Source organism: Delphinus delphis, chromosome 5 (assembly GCF_949987515.2).
Source record: "Delphinus delphis chromosome 5, mDelDel1.2, whole genome shotgun sequence".
NCBI lineage: Eukaryota > Metazoa > Chordata > Mammalia > Artiodactyla > Delphinidae > Delphinus > Delphinus delphis.
In genome coordinates this window covers 10,461,556-10,480,169 of record NC_082687.1, presented here as the reverse complement: position 1 = coordinate 10,480,169, position 18,614 = coordinate 10,461,556, and the positions used below count along the sequence as shown (strand labels likewise).

Sequence of the window (18,614 nt, the reverse complement as noted above, 5' to 3'; positions counted from 1 at the left end):
AGTACTGGGCACCTAGTACTCTCTCATGTCTAAGGATGCATGGCATGTGAACAGCTTAGACAACAAAAACAGTTTCCATGATTCCTACTAACAGTAATTCTTCTCCAGCATGCATTTAATTTTAATTCAACTCAGCAAGTACTTATTCATTTATTCATTAACTCAACCAATAATAGGGAATGTATTATGAACAAGGCATTGTGCCCAGGACTGTTGGTTATACTGAGAAATATAATAATGGTTACTTCAGTACTGGGGCTGATAAAAAAGAAAGAAACCAGTACTTTAGTGAATTTAATTACTTGTAATCTCCCAAAGAAGCATTTGAATAATCATATAAACAGTGTGTGATCAGGTGCCAAACTATGTGGTACCCTAGGTAGATCAGTACCATAGATGAGACACAGAAGAAAAAATAGTACACAGTAAGATTCAGTATACTCTAGAAAAAACGCTTGGGTGTTAAATTGTATTAACTAACATAGTAAAAACTAAGTATGTTAGAAAAGAATGTCTAACAGCCCAGATACATAACTCCTATTCCCTTCCCTTTAGTGCTTGTTTTGTGATATTTCTAAGTTATTTCTTTTAAAAATTCTTTGGGGTTGTTAGTCTTGCTTGAATACACCAAAGCCTTGCTGTACTAGAGTCCCTGAGGTTCTGTATTAACAGAAAACAGTGTTAAGACAGGACTCTTCAGGTATTTCTAATAATAAACACTTCTGGAAAGAGTTCAAAAAAGATTTAGGTAAAGGATCAGAGAATTTCAGGGATAGAAGAGACTTTGGAGGCTATATATCCAGCTCTCTACTCAAATTATTTACAGTGAGTTTCACAAAATAACAGGTAGAGTTATTAAAAACAATTTCTTAGTATGTAAAGAGAAGAAAAGTAAGGTTAGACTTTGGGAATGAGAGTAATAGAAACATGTTTCTTAGACAAAGAGAGAATGGTGCATAAATAATCTTTTAAAAATGACATGAGATGTCCTCTATAAAAATCTGATAACTTAATAACTGATAACTTTTACCCAAGGGCAGAAAAGGAATTTAAAAATCTCAACTTCTTCCTTGTTTTTACTTTAAAATACTCCCAACTATTAAAAGGTTATGATAATGATTCATGAAAGAATGTGCTTGGGCCCCTGTGCTGGAGGAGGGAGTAGAATGAATATGTATAACGTAAGTCATGCTGCTGGCTGGTAAATGAGAGGGACTGAAGAGAAGGCGATTGATTGAGGTCACAGAAAACCTAAGGAGATGCACTTAGATGCACTTCTGAGTATGAATTGTGTTCTCAGCCTAAGGGTGCAAGTGAGTGTGGGTCCATTGGTCTGTTTCTAAGGACTCTGTTCATTTTTTGTTTTGCTTTGTTTTTGTTTTGGCCATAGGGTCTCAAGTCTCAGGAACCTATTTTAGAAGTCTTATTAGAGAAGATTTTTTTTCTTGCTCTCTTCAACCTCTTAGGGTCAAAGGGAAAAAACTCTCTTTTCTCTTTTGCAGGAGCACCTGTTAGTTGAATTTTACCTTCTTTCCTGATGGCAGTTTGTTTATTTCAGGCACTTTTATTTAAGTATGTTATAATTTTTCATATTTTGCAAGACTTTTTGTTCATGTGTTACTGTTTACTTGTTACAATATGGAAGAGCAAGTGTCAGCCTTCCCCGTCCCATTGCCCCATTAGATTTATTCTAGAATTCTATATTTCCCACGTTGGTTCCAGATTAAGCCTTTATTAAAATCCCCAATTACACCTGAGAAGTAATATTGACACCATACTGTAAATTTATGCTAATTGCTATAGACTGAACACATTTGTGTTCTCCCATAAATTCATAGGTTGAAGACCTACTCCCCAGTGTAATGGTATTTGGAGGTGTGGCCTTTGGGCAGTAATTAGGTTTAGATGAGGTCATGAGGGTAGACTTCCCATGATGGAATTGGTTCCCCTACGAAAGGAGGACAAACTCTCTCTCCATCATGTAAAGATACAGTAAGAAGTCTGCTGCCTGCAAACCAGGAAGAAGGCTCTCCCTAACCTCCAGAACTATGAGAAACAAGTGTGTGTTATCTTAGACATCCAATTTATGATATATTAGTGTAACAGCACCAGCTGACTAATACATTTGTTAAAAAATAAAGTCTCTGTTTTAAAAAATAGGAAAATTAAAAATAGGGACTGACACCCAGTCTCTAAAGTGTAACTGCCTAATCTTGGCCAGTTCTGAAGAGGAGCTAAAGATTAGTGAAGGTGAAGGGGGACAGACACATGAGTTCAAATCTAGTCTCTTTATCAGTTTTGGGACTGTGAATAAATTGTTTTACTTCTCTGAATCTTAGTTAATGCATCTCTAAAACATATTTATAACAGCCACAAAATTAAGGGGACCTTATATGTGCTGTCCCACTGATTGCTGTGATTGCTTCAGCTGATCTCTATGGCTTGCTTGAAAGCTCCTTTCTTCTTTATAGCTAAAGCAGGGACCCTTTTGAGTCTGGGTTTCCCATCAAAAACATCCTTCCCAGATTGAGGTAAACTATTTTTAGTTTAAGTGTTCTTTCAAATACTCTTTGAGTGCATATATATGACAAGGACTCTTGTTTGAGACCCATCAGTAAATAAAACAGAAAAAAAGAGCCCCTGCTTATCATGTTTGAATCTTATATTTAAATAGTCACTTCCTTTTCTAGCAACCCAAGTACATTATTTCTAAATACACTATATAAATTTACTATGTACTCTATAAATATGCTTTGAGAATTAAATGTGATAATCTTTGCAATACGGTACCTATAAGCCATCAGTAAATGTTGACTCACTCTCACTATGTAAAACCATAGGTTTTTAGAAAATATTCAACTTCAAGAAATTTTTATCTGTGTACGAACTGTCTTAATTTGGTTTCCCTAGAAGCAGATCCTGAGAAAAGGATTTGAGTACTGACAGTCCCTGACTTAACAAAGGTTTGATTTACGATTTTTTGACTTTACAATGGTGGGAAAGCAATGTGCATTCAGTAGAAACAATACTTCCATTTTTGAATTTTGATCTTTTCCTGACCTAGTGATATGTGGTGATGCTGGGCAGCAACAGTGAGCTGTAGCTCCCGGTCACCACACAATCATGAAAGTAAACAACCGATACATTTACAACTGTTCTGTAGCCATACAACCATCCTGTTTTTCACTTTCAGCACAGTATTCAATAAATTACATGAGATATTCAATATTTTATTATAAAACAGGCTGTGTGTTAGATAATTTTGCCAATATATCGGCTAACGTAAGTGTTCTGAGCACGTTTAAGGTAGGCTAGGCTAACCTATGATGTTCTGTAGATTTGGTGTATTTAATGCATTTTTGACTTACGACACATTCAATTTACAATGGGTTTATAGGGATGTAACCCATTGTCAGTCAAGAAAGACCTGTAAATAATTTGTTGGGGGAGCTAATACTAGGAAATACCATCAGGGAGTAGAAAGGTGAGACGGAAGAAAAAAACAAACATATATAGTGTGCATTTTCAAACCTATTACCAAACTGGACAATTGGAGCTTAATCCCACCAGGAAGCTTGAGGTGCCAGTGTGAAATGAACACCTCAGAGTTATTCTGCCCAAGAAGTTAGGGAGCTAGGTTATTTACCCAACTTCTGTAAGTCATTGTTTGAGGGCTTCCCCTAGAGAGAAATAATGTCCTAGGACTTTGCATCTACCTGTACAGCCCTCCGGCAAAGGTGCTGGCTGACTGGGAGTTGGACCTACAAGCACAAAAATGGTAACTTACAAGGGGATACGGGCAGGATACCAAGAGTATGCACTACATGAATCTTAAGAGAATGCTCCTTTTAAGGAAGAAATAACCGTGATAGTGTATTAACCCCTTAATATAGATCAAGGTCAAATCTGCTGTGGAATTCCAGAGTAAGAGCTAACCTCTCATTCTTTTTGTCCCAGACACTCATCCTGACTTTCCTTCTAGTACATGTTTCCGAGCTCTCTCCCTAATCTATTCTTACATCCCCTGCTCTCTTCTTCCCTGCATCTCATAACCACAATGTCAGAGCAAATCCTGTTGGCTCAATCTCCAAAGGCTCTTGCTTTGACACTTCGTATTTCCTATACCACAACTACACGGTGCTACCAGCCTGTCCTAAGGGTCTCTCTTTGCTGCCAGTCTTGCCCCTCTAGCTGTTTCTCTGCCAAGAAGTCGAAGTGATCTTTTAAAATCATAAGTCATATCCTACGATTCCTGTGTTCAAAACTTTCTTCTCTAATTTATTACCAAGGTCTACTAGACCTTACTTGATCTGTGTACTCACACAACCTTTAAGTGCTTACCTCCTACAAGTCTCCCTCTTGCTCAGTCTCCTGCAGGCACATTAGGGTACATGGAGCCCTCTCTTTCCTCAGAGCCTCCACATTTCACTATTGTTTCTCCAGATATTCATGAGAGCTAGTGACTGGTGGGTATGGCCTGGACCCACACAGTTTGCTTTTAGAACCTGTGTGCTGGGCCTTTTGCAACATGGTTGCTAGTGCATTCCCTGAGGGCTCTTGTCCTTCTCTAAGTCAGGGCTCTGAACAAGTGTTATTTCTGCAGAAATGACTTTCCTGACATTCTATCTAAAATAGCATCCACTGTCATTCTTTATTATTTTAATAGCACTTTTCACTATCTGTCTTCATATTGTAACAGGGAAGAACAAATCTGACTCCATATTGGATCTGTTTCCTTTACTTTAACCTTTGTATTCTATTGCTTTTGCTCTAAGCTAATCACTAAAGAAAAGAATGTTGCCTAAAGCCTGAATTACACAGGATAGCTCATTCTCAACGCTCTGACCTGTAAAGGTATAACACTTTTCCATTCATATAGAGATAAAAAGTTATAGAATAAAGAATAATATTTGTCTTGTTAGAGATTTATAGAAACATTGTGACCAGACCTCGGAGGAAAGCTGCAAAAATAAAGGATCCCGGCATCAAGAAGTCGGCAACAATCAACTACACCCTCGCCCCTTTTAGTATAAAAGAAGCCTGAATTCTAACTTGGGCAAGACGGTTCTGTGGGACACTAGTCCATCATCTTTTTGGTTTCTGCTTTCTGAATAAAGTTGCTATATTCCTTGCCCCCAAAACTCGTCTCTCAATTTATTGGCCTGTTGTATGGCGAGCAGTATGAGCTTGGACTCAGTAACAATATTAAGTATCAATTTACCGTTATTATTTTTAATTTTTAGTTTCATTGCTTGAACATATAAGCTCTATATAGGCAGATCTTCAGCACCTAGAATGGTGCAACATCAGTCAGCATATGTTAAGTTATGCCTAATTAACAAAACCAATTCCAACATTTCATGCCTTCACACAGTGGACTTATCTTTTACCTCAGTCTACAAGGCAATGTGAATCTGGAATGGAGCTCTGTTCATCACAGTCACTCAATCACACAGGCTAAACGGAGCCCCCATTTGCCACATTGTCCAGGATCACTTTGACCTTTAAATCTTTCAAAGTAACAGAAGTCGTGACTCCCATTTACATTTTATTTTCCAAAGCAAGTAACATGGGAGAGAGCAGAAAACTGTAATCTCAAGTGTCTTTGTAAATAGCCTTAATAACTATCACAAGTACTTAGCTCATATTAGATAACCAATAAGTATTTGCAGAATGAACAAATAAATGAGCTACTGGAATATGCCATACACCATATGTACAAAACTGGAAACATTATTCTTAACTTCTATTTAGTAATAAATAAACACATTACATTTAAAATGTAAAATATAGTAAATAATCTCCATGAGAATAGGACTTTATCTGTTCTACTCCTCCCTAGCACCTAGAATGCTCAGTACATGTTAAGCTCTCAATAAAGCTTTAAGGAATGAATTGAATAAATAAATAGCATAATTTTGGTGAATGTACAGGTGTCCAATTGGCTGTGCTTTCAAAAATGGAAATTTAAAATATTTACGCATACACAGAAACTGTTTAAATACACACACACATATATAACTAAGAAAGCAAGTTATAATTAGTCATTTCACACTGGAAAGTACAACTTAGGAACATGGAAAAAATTACGTTTATTTTAGGATACTCAAAAGTAGTTATTTGTTTTTTTCTCTTCCAGAATACATTTATGATTCTATTTAATGCTTAATGTAATCACAGATGCAAACTATTATATATAGAATGGATAAAAAACAAGGTCCTACTGTTTAGCACAGGGAACTATATTCAATATCCTGTGATAAACCATAATGAAAAACGTGAAAAAGAATGTATATATATGTATAACTGAATCACTTTGCTGTACAACAGAAATTATCACAACACTGTAAATCAACTATACTTCAATTTTTAAAAAATGGATTCATAATGTAATCATAGAGACAACTGACTTTGTTTTTGATATTCATAATATTAAAATACGTATTTTGTGACAGTGAAAGTTTTCTGATAAAAGGGGAAACTAAATTCAGAGAACAGTGTTTTGTAAGGAAATTCATTTAAGAACTGAAATTTATCACACAAGCTTTCTAAAGACTATCACATAACTCCCATCAATGGCATCTTTACAAATCATGCATACAAAATATGTAAACTTCACATTTCCGCAGGGAACATCTCTAACCTAATAGAGACAAAGAAATAGATTGAATTACAATCTATAGATCCTCATCACAAAACTAATTTGGAGATAATTTCAACCTCATTCTGATTCATTTTTGTTCATACTAAAGAACTATTTATTATTTTCTTATTGAGAAGCTATGTTAGGAAATTCAGCATTATATCCTGAATCTAAATTACTATAATATAAAATATATTATTTAGCTGAGGATTTAATGAAGCAATGAAAAAAGAAAATAATAGACATTCTGGAAAGATAACTCCTGAGAGGTATTTTTAAAATGGCAGATTGGGATCTATTATTCAAGTGGACTGCAAACCGTTATTTATAATACATAGCATTTATCGAGAACTTCCTAAATGCCTAACATTGTTTTAAGTGTTTAAATTCTCACCAAAGGAATATAAGGAGATGCTATTATTATCCTTCTATTACCAATGAGGAATCTAAGATATAAACGATTAAGTGACTTGCATGAATTTACAGAGCTAGTAACTAGTGGGGCTCAGGCCAACACCCACACAGTGTGGTTTCAGAACCTGTGTGCAAGGCCACTTGCAACACTGTCGTTGGTGCATTCCCTGAATAAGGCCACCTATGTAAATATTTGAAAATAGCCTCTCATTCTTTGAATCTGGATGCTAGAACATTGAACATCAGGTCTAATGCTTCATGTTTTAGGTGCCAACTGCAGATATCAGAAACCCTAATAGATATGTTGTATTGCATATATTACCAGTTAATTAATGATATCACTGAATAACTGTTTTGTACATAATAGCACATGGGTCACTGGGAAGGAATTGAGAACACTATGTAGTTAAAGAGGTAACAATCAAAATGAAAATGTCTAAGTGTTGGATGGACCTAGAGATGATCATACTAAGTGAAGTCAGACAGAGAAAGACAGATATCATATGGTATCACTCATATGTGGAATCTAATTTTAAAAAACCGATACAAATGAACTTATTTACAAAAGAGAAACAGACTTACAGATATCGAAAACAAACTTATAGTTACCAAAGGGGAAATGTAGGGGGTAGGGATAAATCAGGAGCTTGGGATGAACACCACACACTACTATATATAAGATAACCAACAAGGACCTACTGTAAAGAACAGGGAACTCCACTCAATATTCTGTGATAAGCTATATGAGAAAATAATCTAAAAAAGAATGAATATATGTATAATTGAACCACTTTGCTGTACACTTGAAACACACTGTAAATCAAGTATACTCCAATAAAATTAAAATTAAAAAAAGAAAATATGTAAGTGAATCATTACAATTTTTTACCTATCATCCATTATAATGTATATCAATGATGATTGAGAAACTATATCTGCCCCTCAAATGATAATCAAAGGGAGTGGGATGATACATATACAAACAAATTATTACAATATAAGTTCATACATATTACAAGAAAGGAACATTCAAGATATGAGAAAGCAGAATGAGGGTACTTCCCAGGGGGAATACCTCTGAGCTAAATCTTGAAGCACAAGTAAGAGTACACTAGAGAAAGAATTATACACACACACACACCTGTATATATACAAATAAATATATGCTGGACAGGGAAAGAACCGCATACATATATGTACAGGTACATATATGTAGTTCCTTCTCTGTCCATAGGTGTGTGTGTGTGTGTGTGTGTGTGTGTAGTTCTTTCTCTGTCCAGTCTACTCTTATTCATTTATGTATATATATGCACACACATATATATGTATATATACATATATAATTGCAAATGCATATTTGCAATTATATAGAAACTTACAAGCCCATCAATTTAAATATATACAATATACACAATAATTAGTATATATATTTATATATGTAATACCTATATAAATGTGTCAGGGATTGCTTTTAGCTGCGAGTATCAGAAAACATAAGTAAACAATGGCTTAAACAAATTAAGAATTTAATTTTTGTCCCTTAAGACGTCTGGAGGTAGATAGCTCAGGGCTGGAACAGTATCCAAAATGATATCAGAGACAGATACTTTCTGTCTTTCTGCTAAGCCTTCCTTGGCATGGGGTTTTAGCTTCATATTTGTGGTCTTGTGGTCACAAGTCGGTTGTTTCACCTCCAGCAGTGTATTTTCATTCTGGGCATGAAAAGGGGAAGGAGAGGGAACAAAAGGTGGCTGCCCATTTTAAATAAATTTCTTGGATGCCTCATTCAATCTCTTCTGCTTATATTTCATTAAGCACAACTGTCTGATGGCATCATTATCCTCAAGGGATGCTAAGTTAATATTTCTAGCTGAGCATAATGCTTATCTAAAATACAGTTTTGTTAGTAAGAAAGAAATGGAAAATGGCTTGGGATAGGAAACTAATTGCGTATGTCATAATAAGAAATACTAATAGAAAACTTGAAAATGTTTAAAAGTTTATGGAGAAAACAGTCACCCATATTTTTATCACCTACAACTGCTGATAACATAAAAGCTTGTATCCCCAACAATATTTTCCTTGGTGCCTCTGCTTTATTTTTGTTTATGTTCAAAGTTACCATAACATGCTTTATTTAAATATTCACTTACTGCATCGCTGGAGTTTTTCTAGTTTTTACTATTATAAATAATGCTACAATCATTAATCTTAAAGTGTCTGTACTACTTTAGTTTATATTTTAAGATAGATCTCCAGAAAGAGAATTACTGGGTTGAAGGCTCTGAATATTTTTTTTATCTTTTTTTTTTTTTTTTTTTTTTTTTTGCGGTACGCGGGCCTCTCACTGTTGCAGCCCCTCCCGTTGCAGAGCACAGGCTCCGGACGCACAGGCTCAGCAGCCATGGCTCACGGGCCCAGCCGCTCCGCGGCATGTGGGATCTTCCTGGACCGGGGAACGAACCCGTGTCCCCTTCATTGGCAGGCGGACTCTCAACCACTGCGCCACCAGGGAAGCCCTGAATATTTTCTTAATCTTGATTCTGTCAATTACTTAAATTATTGCTAATTACTCATACAATAGTAAATAGTAAATATGTCATATGCTCTATAACTAAATTAGTGTTAATTTCGAAGCCTTCAAATTTTGTATATGAAAAATGAAACCTTGTTTTATTTGCATTTCGATGACTGAACAATTTTTTCACTTTGTTTCTTCATCAGTCATATTTAAATTTGTTTTTCTTACGTTATACATTACCTTTTCCAATTTATTATTTTGATTCTCAATACCTTTTTTAATAATGAATATTGCTTTTTAATACAAACTAAGATATTAACTCTGTGCCATAATCAGTGGCAAGTATTTTCCTCAGGTTAGTTGCCTGTTATACACTTAATACATTTGCAATACTAAAGATGGAAAATTTGAGAGGAAACTGAACCAATTTCAGAGATAAACCTCTGACTTTTTAAAATGAAGTTCCCCATACAAGGGAAGTTAAATGAGATATTTAAGGTCACATAGTTAATATATGGCAGAATTAGATCTCTATCTAAAGAACAAGAGAAGGAGAAAAAATATTTGAAAATAACTCCTAACTTTTGAAGTTCTACAGAATATTTTTATTTGAATCTTTCAGTAGATGGTAAGATACTGTATTAGTCTGCTAGGCCTCCAAAACCAAATACTACTGGGTTGCTTAAATGACACTAATTATTTTCTCACAGTGCTGGAGGCTAGAAGTCCAAGATCAAGGTGTCAGTTGGTTAAGTTTCCCCTGAGGCCTCTCTCCTTGGTGTGCAGATGGCTGCCTTCTGGCTGTGTCCTCTCATGGCCTTTTCTCTGTGCATGAGCACCCCTGGCATCTCTCCCTCTTCTTATAAGGATACTGGTCATATGGGATGAGGGGCCACACTCATTAAGTGACTTATTTACCCTTAATTACCTCTTTAATGGCCCAACCTCCAAATATCACATTCTAAGGCACTGGGGGTTAGGACTCCAAAATACAAATTTTGGGGGGACACAATACCTTCCATAACAGATACTAAAAAATTATATCTATGTCTATATATATTTATCTATCATCTATACCAATTTCCATAATCACAGACTCCGAAAAGCCTGGTACTTAGGAAACCTAGTTCCAGGGTTGCATTAGATCGCATCCTCAGAGATTCAAGATGCTCCTCAACAGATCTTCAGATCAAGTTTATTTCATAATTTTAAAGCCAACGTTAGTTTTCACAAATGCCTTCATACAGACCAATATATGAAAATATATTGGTAAGAGATTTTCAATAAACTACAAATGTCCAATAATAATTACTCATTAAATATATATATATTTAAAATAAAAAATCTGATCAATTAACAATATATTAAAATCCAGTATGACTATCATTTTACTAAAAAAAAATAGCATTCAGATTTTTAAAATGATTTTTATTTCTCTAAAATAGAATAAAATGTAATTACCTAAATTCATGTTATAATTTGTTCCTTTCATGCTACTCTGGCTGTATTATCACTAATGCTAATAGACTGCCTTCAGTGACTAGTGGAATTTTTCATTATCCAAAAGTGAATAAATGAATTATAAAATAGCCTTATATTAAAAACATGCACACTCTGGCTACACTAAGTGTAGAAAAACAATCCTTTCATGCCTGTAATACTACCTAGAAATTGGAAGGTAGGACCCCAAGATATCTTGTCTTTCGTTGTTACTTAATGTTCTGTCATCTATATGTACATTCTGATACATTGCTTGCTTAAACATTATATATTTCAAATGCCTGTTACCAAGCCCTACATTTATCCCAGATGTAATGTGGTTATTATATTCAGTTAAAAATATTAGTTATGTGGCCCACTGAGGTACATTCTGGGAAACAAATTAAACAAGAATATAAATATTCAGAATTTCAACTACTCCTTTAATTTACTGTCAAATTGAATTTAGATTAAAGATATTCCTATTAAAAATTAAGCCAATGCAATCAAAATAATATTCTTTCATGTGTTTAAATAGTACATTAAATACAGTAGTAATAAGTTTTTACTCATGGTTTTGTCTATGATTTGGCAAAAGCCATCATTTCAGCTTTATAACAAAGGAGAAATCAATAATTTTGCCCTCTTCCATTTCTCACGCTCATACATATCTCACTATTTTTTATCATGGGAGAAGACCGTTTTTTTAAACATTGCATCATAATTGAGAGGCTGAGAGAATGTAAATGTTGCAGAATGCTCAGTGATTTAACAAAACTTGGGGCTTATTCCTGGCTCCACTACTTACCAGCCATGTTACCATGGACAAAGTATTGAATCACTCTAAATCGCAGCTTCTTCTCAAATGGGGACAACACTTTTCTCATACGCTGTGAGAACTGAATGAGAATTCTCATTAGCAGAGAAAACGTGCTCAATGAATAAGGACTTTAAACAACGTTTTATTTCCTGAAATGAGATTATCTAATCTTTGTGAGTATTGACTCTTCTGATCTTACTTATTTTTCCTGTTAGTGCCATGAGGCAAATGGAGAAGAGGATCAATCTAAATTAATTAATTTCAGACATCAATTGTCAACTTTCAGATCAATCAAATGAACTGTTTAAGATAACTGTATATCATATTGATACTAAAGCCTATTATGTATATTCTAATCTTTTGTAATTGCAATGCTTTTTACTATGCTGAGTAGTAATTCAACACATGTACGTTTGATTTTTATATTTCTGAATGTCAACATTTTAACTTACAGTATAAATGGACAATTTAATAAATCCTGTTTTGAAGTCAAATTTGTATAATCTGGCAATGATCTCTAATCCATTCTTAAGTTGTCAGTACTTAACCTTCTATTAATATTCAAATATTCACTTGAAACAGTTGTGTTTTTTTTTGCTTTGGACACATGGTTCCATTTTCTGTAAGTTTCAAACATATACACGTATTAACACATCTAATATAGGTATAGACGTACCTACTTCCCCCATTTATAAGGTAAAAAGCTGAAAGATGGATCAAATGACATAATATTGACCTTTTTTGGTTGTTGCATTGATCGACAGTTGTTACCTCATGATACGTATGTTTAAATATGTATATATGAGTAGGAAAAAGGGGCAAGCTAGAAGGTCTATACTGGAATCAAGCAGAATCATTTGACAGAAACTGGATAGATAGAGGAAGATCAGAATGTAGCTACTGGGAAGGTGAACTCTGACTAGGAAGAAAATGGTGGTAGGTAAACAATTGAACGTGGGAGGCTGAGAAATATAACAAAAAGAATGGGATAAAGTAGAGCCTAGAGGTAGGTACTAACGGGAAAACTCAGTTTGTCAATGCACCATGGCCAACAGAGATGACACGGAGGGTCCAAATTCAACATTGGCTCTGTTTCCTATGAGGACACAGGCACTTCAGACAATGTTAGAGCTGGAGGGGCTGGCAATGAAAACACAGCTGTAAGTGGAACATGTAACTTGAGAAGCAGGTTGCATGGTGGTTAAGTGCATGAACACCAAGCCAGTCTGCCTGGGTTACTTCACCTCTCTATCCCTTAGTTACCTCACCTACAAAATGGAGACAACAATACTACCTCCCCTGTAGTATTTGTAAAGCACTCAGAGCAGTGCCTAGCTACATTAAGGTTCTGAAGTTATTTCATAACTTCATAGAAACTCCTCGACCTGGTCTAGTCTAATAGTTAAGAATAGGAACATAGTTCTGGCTCTTGTAACAAGGATCGAGAGTCAGGACTCCAGGTACAGTGGTTCCATTACTCCAATAAGAACTCTGAGATGCAAGCAATTGAAGCTTTGACACAAAATGAGAGCCCGCTGGTCGGCAGCGAGGCATGAGTTCACAGAAAAATAGAAAGGAGGAAGACAATACTAAATTCCTCTAGACTGGGGACAGGCTGAGAGGGGTGCAGATCAGACAAATCTGTTTCGTAGTTCAGTCCAGACTGGCTTAGGATTGAGTTGCAATTAAGCTTTCAGGTAGGAGGTATCACTGAGCCTAACAACGCAGACCAGGTAGAAGAGGAATAGGGGCAATGGATAAAGACTGACAAAATACCAGAATGTGGGTGAGGGATCAAATGTCGCTACTGTGGGGAAAGGAGGGATGCAAAGGTTAGAAACCAGGTGTTCTATTTTGCTATGTAGTTTCTCTAGTGAGTATAATTTTCTTAATGGCGGAATCCATTTCCGAGTAATGTCTAATTTTCATCTCTATATTCCTGAACTGTGCTTCTCAGTGTTTTGTATATAAAAGCATTACATGAAATCTTTTTTAAAAAAGAATGAAGGATTAATGAAAACAATGTGAATAGACATGCCCTGAAAAATACAATTTCAGGTATCTTTCCATTCTAACTCATAGCATTAAGTGTCCAATTATTACAAGGAGAATCTATTTCCTTATCTTCAAGGGATGGAATTTAGGCATTTTTGCTGAGCTGTAATGCTGGAGCACAATTCAGGGAGAAGCACAGGCAAACCTAATGCTGAAGCAAACAGTATGATCAATAGACTGAACTGGCTTATTAGTCTGAAGCAGACAGCAAAATGGGAGATCCAGAGTACAATGGGTCTGCATCAAAAGGCAAAATTAAGGCAAACAGCTCAGAGGTCACAGGCAAGAAGAAGAGAGGTGCCATGATTGAAGGTCAAGATACGGATTGACCGAGGAAGACAGGTAGATTGCTATCAGAGGAGAAAAAGAAAAGGCTCAGAAGCAGAACTTCATTAAGAATTTGAGGTCTATTCTTTCATCTGATCATGGATTATATACTGAAGTCCCAGCTAAGAGTGTCTGATTTATCTTTGGCATGTAAGTTAATCTTATTAAGCGTAGTTTTCTCATTAAAAAGTGGAGGTACCTACTATGGTTATTTTCAGAACTAAATGGTGCAAGACCTCTAAACATTTAGTACAACGCCTGACATGAGTAAGTTATAAGTAAAAGAAAAAGTCAGCTCTGCCACTTACTAATGGTGTGAACTCTGGACAATTTACCCTCTGTGAGCCTCAGTTTGTTTATCTATAAAAATTTACCTGGTGCTTTATTTTTAGTATCAGAGAAAATGGGTCCTAACATCTGACCAAGTGCCTGGCACTTAGCAGAAGTAAGTGTTCAAGAAATAGAAATATCATTACTATTAACTTCTGTATATCCAGCTAGAATTCTAAAAGATTCCTTGTGTGCAATTCACCCCAGGGAGTGCTTATCTTAGCTAAGCTACATTACCTACGAATTGGTTTATTCCTAAAATACATGTCTGTGATAGTTTGGATTTTTGTTAATCTAACATTAAGTTTCCGCCTGCTCCCTCTGTGGGCAGAGAATACTTCCTGCTCTATGGACGTGGCTTTGCTCAGAAACTCACTTTGGTTAAGGGGATCCTATGACACGTGATGCAATAATCATGCAACTTGATATGGTTCTGCCCTTTGGCAATCTAGCACAAGTAGTATATGCCCTGAATGGCCCCCAGTTCTAGAAAAATGAGGAAGCAGGTGGAGCCTCAGCCTGGAATCAAACCCAGTTAATCACAGTAGAACCCAGCATAGCCATAGGCAAACCATAGTCCCATGAGCAAAGAAATGAGTGTTTGCTGCCACTGGGTTTGGGCGAAGTTTAGAATGCATTATTACTGCAGCAAGAAGATGAATAAAATGCCTAATAAAAACACTAATAAAACATTTAAGTAAGGACGGATGGTGCAGTGTATTTCTCAGAATTTCTCTGAGCGCATACTGTATATCTGGTTGAGGCCATCAGGGCTGGCCATTTGGGTCTGAGGTTTGCATTTGTTATTGTCAGGACTAGCACCTAAGATAGTGAGGCGTTAACTAACTCAAGGCATACTATCGAGAAATAAGCAATAACAGCAATAACAAAGAGGTTTTCAAACGTTAACAATCAATTCCAAACAAGGAGCTAAAAATCTAATAGTCCACATTCTTCAAAAACAATTTTAGGGAGCTGTTTGAGGACGTGACCTCAGAGATATAATAGGGTACAGATGTTGGAAACAAGTTAAGAGATTACTGGGTGTTCTTTCTGTGCAGTGCTGTGCATGGTGCACTGACTTTCCTATTGAGGCTATTTTATAATTCTGTAGGAGCAGATGTAACCATATAGAATTTACAGTAGAGATGCAAATAATTTCTGTCTGATGAACAGAAAACCCCAGCAATCTTATTCTAACATTCTTCATTGCCTATAAATTTCTAGTTACTCAAATGCAATTTGAAACAATTTTAACATCTCATTGATAACCTATTTAATTACTGTATTGAATAAAATCTTTGACACTCATTTTATAGTTGTATGAAGTATGTTTTTAACTTTTTGAAACTTATACTTTAATAATGTAAACACAAACAGGGACAGAAGGATGGAGGCCTGCCTTTAAGGTTGGCAAGTAGGCCTCGGCCACCTGGCTGAATTACAGTGAAGCATCCCTTCCCCCATAACATATGCCCTGCCCCAGAGCTCTAGTGCAAGGAAACAAAAAAGTTTACTATAAACTCAATCACAGACATGTCATCTAATGTTCCTAGACAGACCTTACCCAAGGGGTAGATAGGAAAACCACATGGGATATAACCAATAGCCACAGCGCTTTGAGGACAAGAGCTGAGCCATGTCACCCTGCTGGGTTTTTGTTGTTGTTGCTGTTTTTCAGTTCCTAGAGAATTTAGAAAGGAGATAGGGAAACTAGCAGAGGACTGGTTACTTACAAATCTTATCACAACAAGCTGGAGTGGCAGAGAGCGACAGTTACCTTAATGTGTAGCTGCTTTGCCCATGTACTTTACATCTGGATTGTGAGCGATCATAAAATATGGATTATTTCTAATACAGAGAACATTCACGAGTCTTAAACATTAAATAAAACTTGATGTACACCATAAACACATTTTCAAAAATAGCCCCAAAAGGATTCTACAAATGTGTCCAACAGGTGCTCTTAATTAGGTACTGGAATTTGTATGTCCCCTAGCTAATTTAGAAGCTCTCTCCCGTAGCTCAAAGTGCCTCTTCAAACTCTAAGGCATTATTCTCTATTTTTCCCAACTGGGAAAATAACTTTTTCAAGTTCCTTGCAGGTGCAAATTTAAATTAATTTATTATTTTCAGGAGCCAAAGCAGATGTCCTAGTTCTTGATCATTTTGTACGTCAACATGCAATGATCTGTTAGGCTGGATGTTACCTAAATTATTTGAAGAGACACAAAGGTTCTCTACCCGGGGACATTGTCAGTTTAAAATCGGCAATCAGAGTGGCTGTACCAATTTACGTAGCCACCAACAGTATAGGAGGGTTCCCTTTTCTCCACACCCTCTCCAGCACTGGTTATTTGTAGAGTTTTTAATGATGGCCATTCTGACCGGTGTGAGGTGGTACCTCATTGTAGTTCTGATTTGCATTTCTCTAATAATTAGAAATGTTGAGCATCTTTTCATGTGCCTATTGGCCATTTGTATTTCTTCTTTGGAGAAATTTCCATACAGCAGAAATTACCATATCATTGTAAATCAACTATACTTCAATAAAAATAAAAATATAAAAATAATAAAATAAAATCAAGAATCAGATCACATAAGGTTATAAACCAGATTAAGGATTTTAGATATTATTATAAGGGTAATGAGATACCTGTCAGAGTGGAATATCTTGCAGCAGTATCTTCTGGACACAAGCAACTTTGTCCATTTACCCCAATATGCTATTCAAATATTATCATTTTCTATAGGTGACACAATATGAAAAGTCTGAGAAGCACTTCGAGGGAGTGTTTACTGTTGGGACTTTGATTTAATGTGACCTGAAATTGCAGGATGTCTATGCTTGTTGGTTTAATTTCCTTCAGTCAATTTGCCTTATTCTGTGAGCTAATGTTTGCCTGCTGCAGTCTCTTGGGAGTGATTTTCCATATCTTGTATCCGGGATTAAAACCAAATAAGCATGGCACTCCTGAAAAGCGACAGCTGCCTTGTGCTTTGCAGGCCCCTGGCATTCTTCATTCATAGGATACTTACTGACTGTCTGCTTGTGACCAGCTGCTCTACTAAGTGCAGAGGTATAGTAATGAAAAAAAAAAAAGACTAAAATCCCTGCCTTCCTTGAGTTTGTACCCAAATAGGGAGACAGGGAATACATACATAAAATATTAACATGTTAGATGGTGACAAGGGCTAAAGAGAAAAACTAAGAAAGAAAGGGAAACAGGGAATGTGAGCTGAGTATTTACAATATTATTTAGGCCATGAAAGACTCTAAGAGGTGAGGCACTGAGCATGATGGTATCTGGCAGAAGATAATACCAGGCAGAAGGATCAGAGGAGCAAAATCCCCGAGGCTGGAGATACGTGCACAGAGAAGAAACAAAGGCAGTGTAGTGACAGCAAAGTCCTATGGGTGGAGAGGGAAGTTGAAGAGGTTGGAGAAGTGAATGGGGTGGGCGTAAGCTGTGTAAGGACTTCAAGTTGCACCCACAGTGAGGTTAGAAGTCATTGGAGGGTTTTGAGCATCAGCCCTCTGGCTGTTAGCTTTATATATTATCAAATGTGGTCTCCCTCATATATTTAAAAAATAAATCTCACTCCCTTATCATAAAACATATGTGTTCATTATAGGAAAAAATTAGTAGCCATAAGTAAAAAGGGCAGATAAATCACATAGTCTCAAAACAAACACCTTGATACAGAAAAATATTGGTCTTTTCAGCCTTTTCTCTCTCTCTACTCCCATCTCTGTGTGTGTGTGTGTGTGTGTGTGTGTGTGTGTGTGTGTGTTTTGAGCTCTTCACTTTAGGTACTCATACTAAATATGCCTTCAGAGAAGTGTTTATTCTGCATGGTATTGCTATTTCAGTCACTGGTCAACTCTACAGAATAGGAGTTTTGATGAAAATCAATCATTTTATCACTTAGTGGTCATCTTTATTTTTAAATAAATAAACTGCTTGCCATCTATACACAAGAATGAATTTCAAAGCTATGATAATAGATTTTAAATTTTTTCA

The 18,614-nt window shown here is 36.0% G+C and overlaps 1 protein-coding gene across 3 annotated transcripts in view; it reads right to left on the bottom strand.

Moving 5' to 3' along the window:
- The window catches only part of CCSER1 (coiled-coil serine rich protein 1), a 926,333-nt gene that overhangs the window by 167,567 nt on the left and 740,152 nt on the right, over positions 1-18,614 (bottom strand). The window lies entirely within an intron of this gene.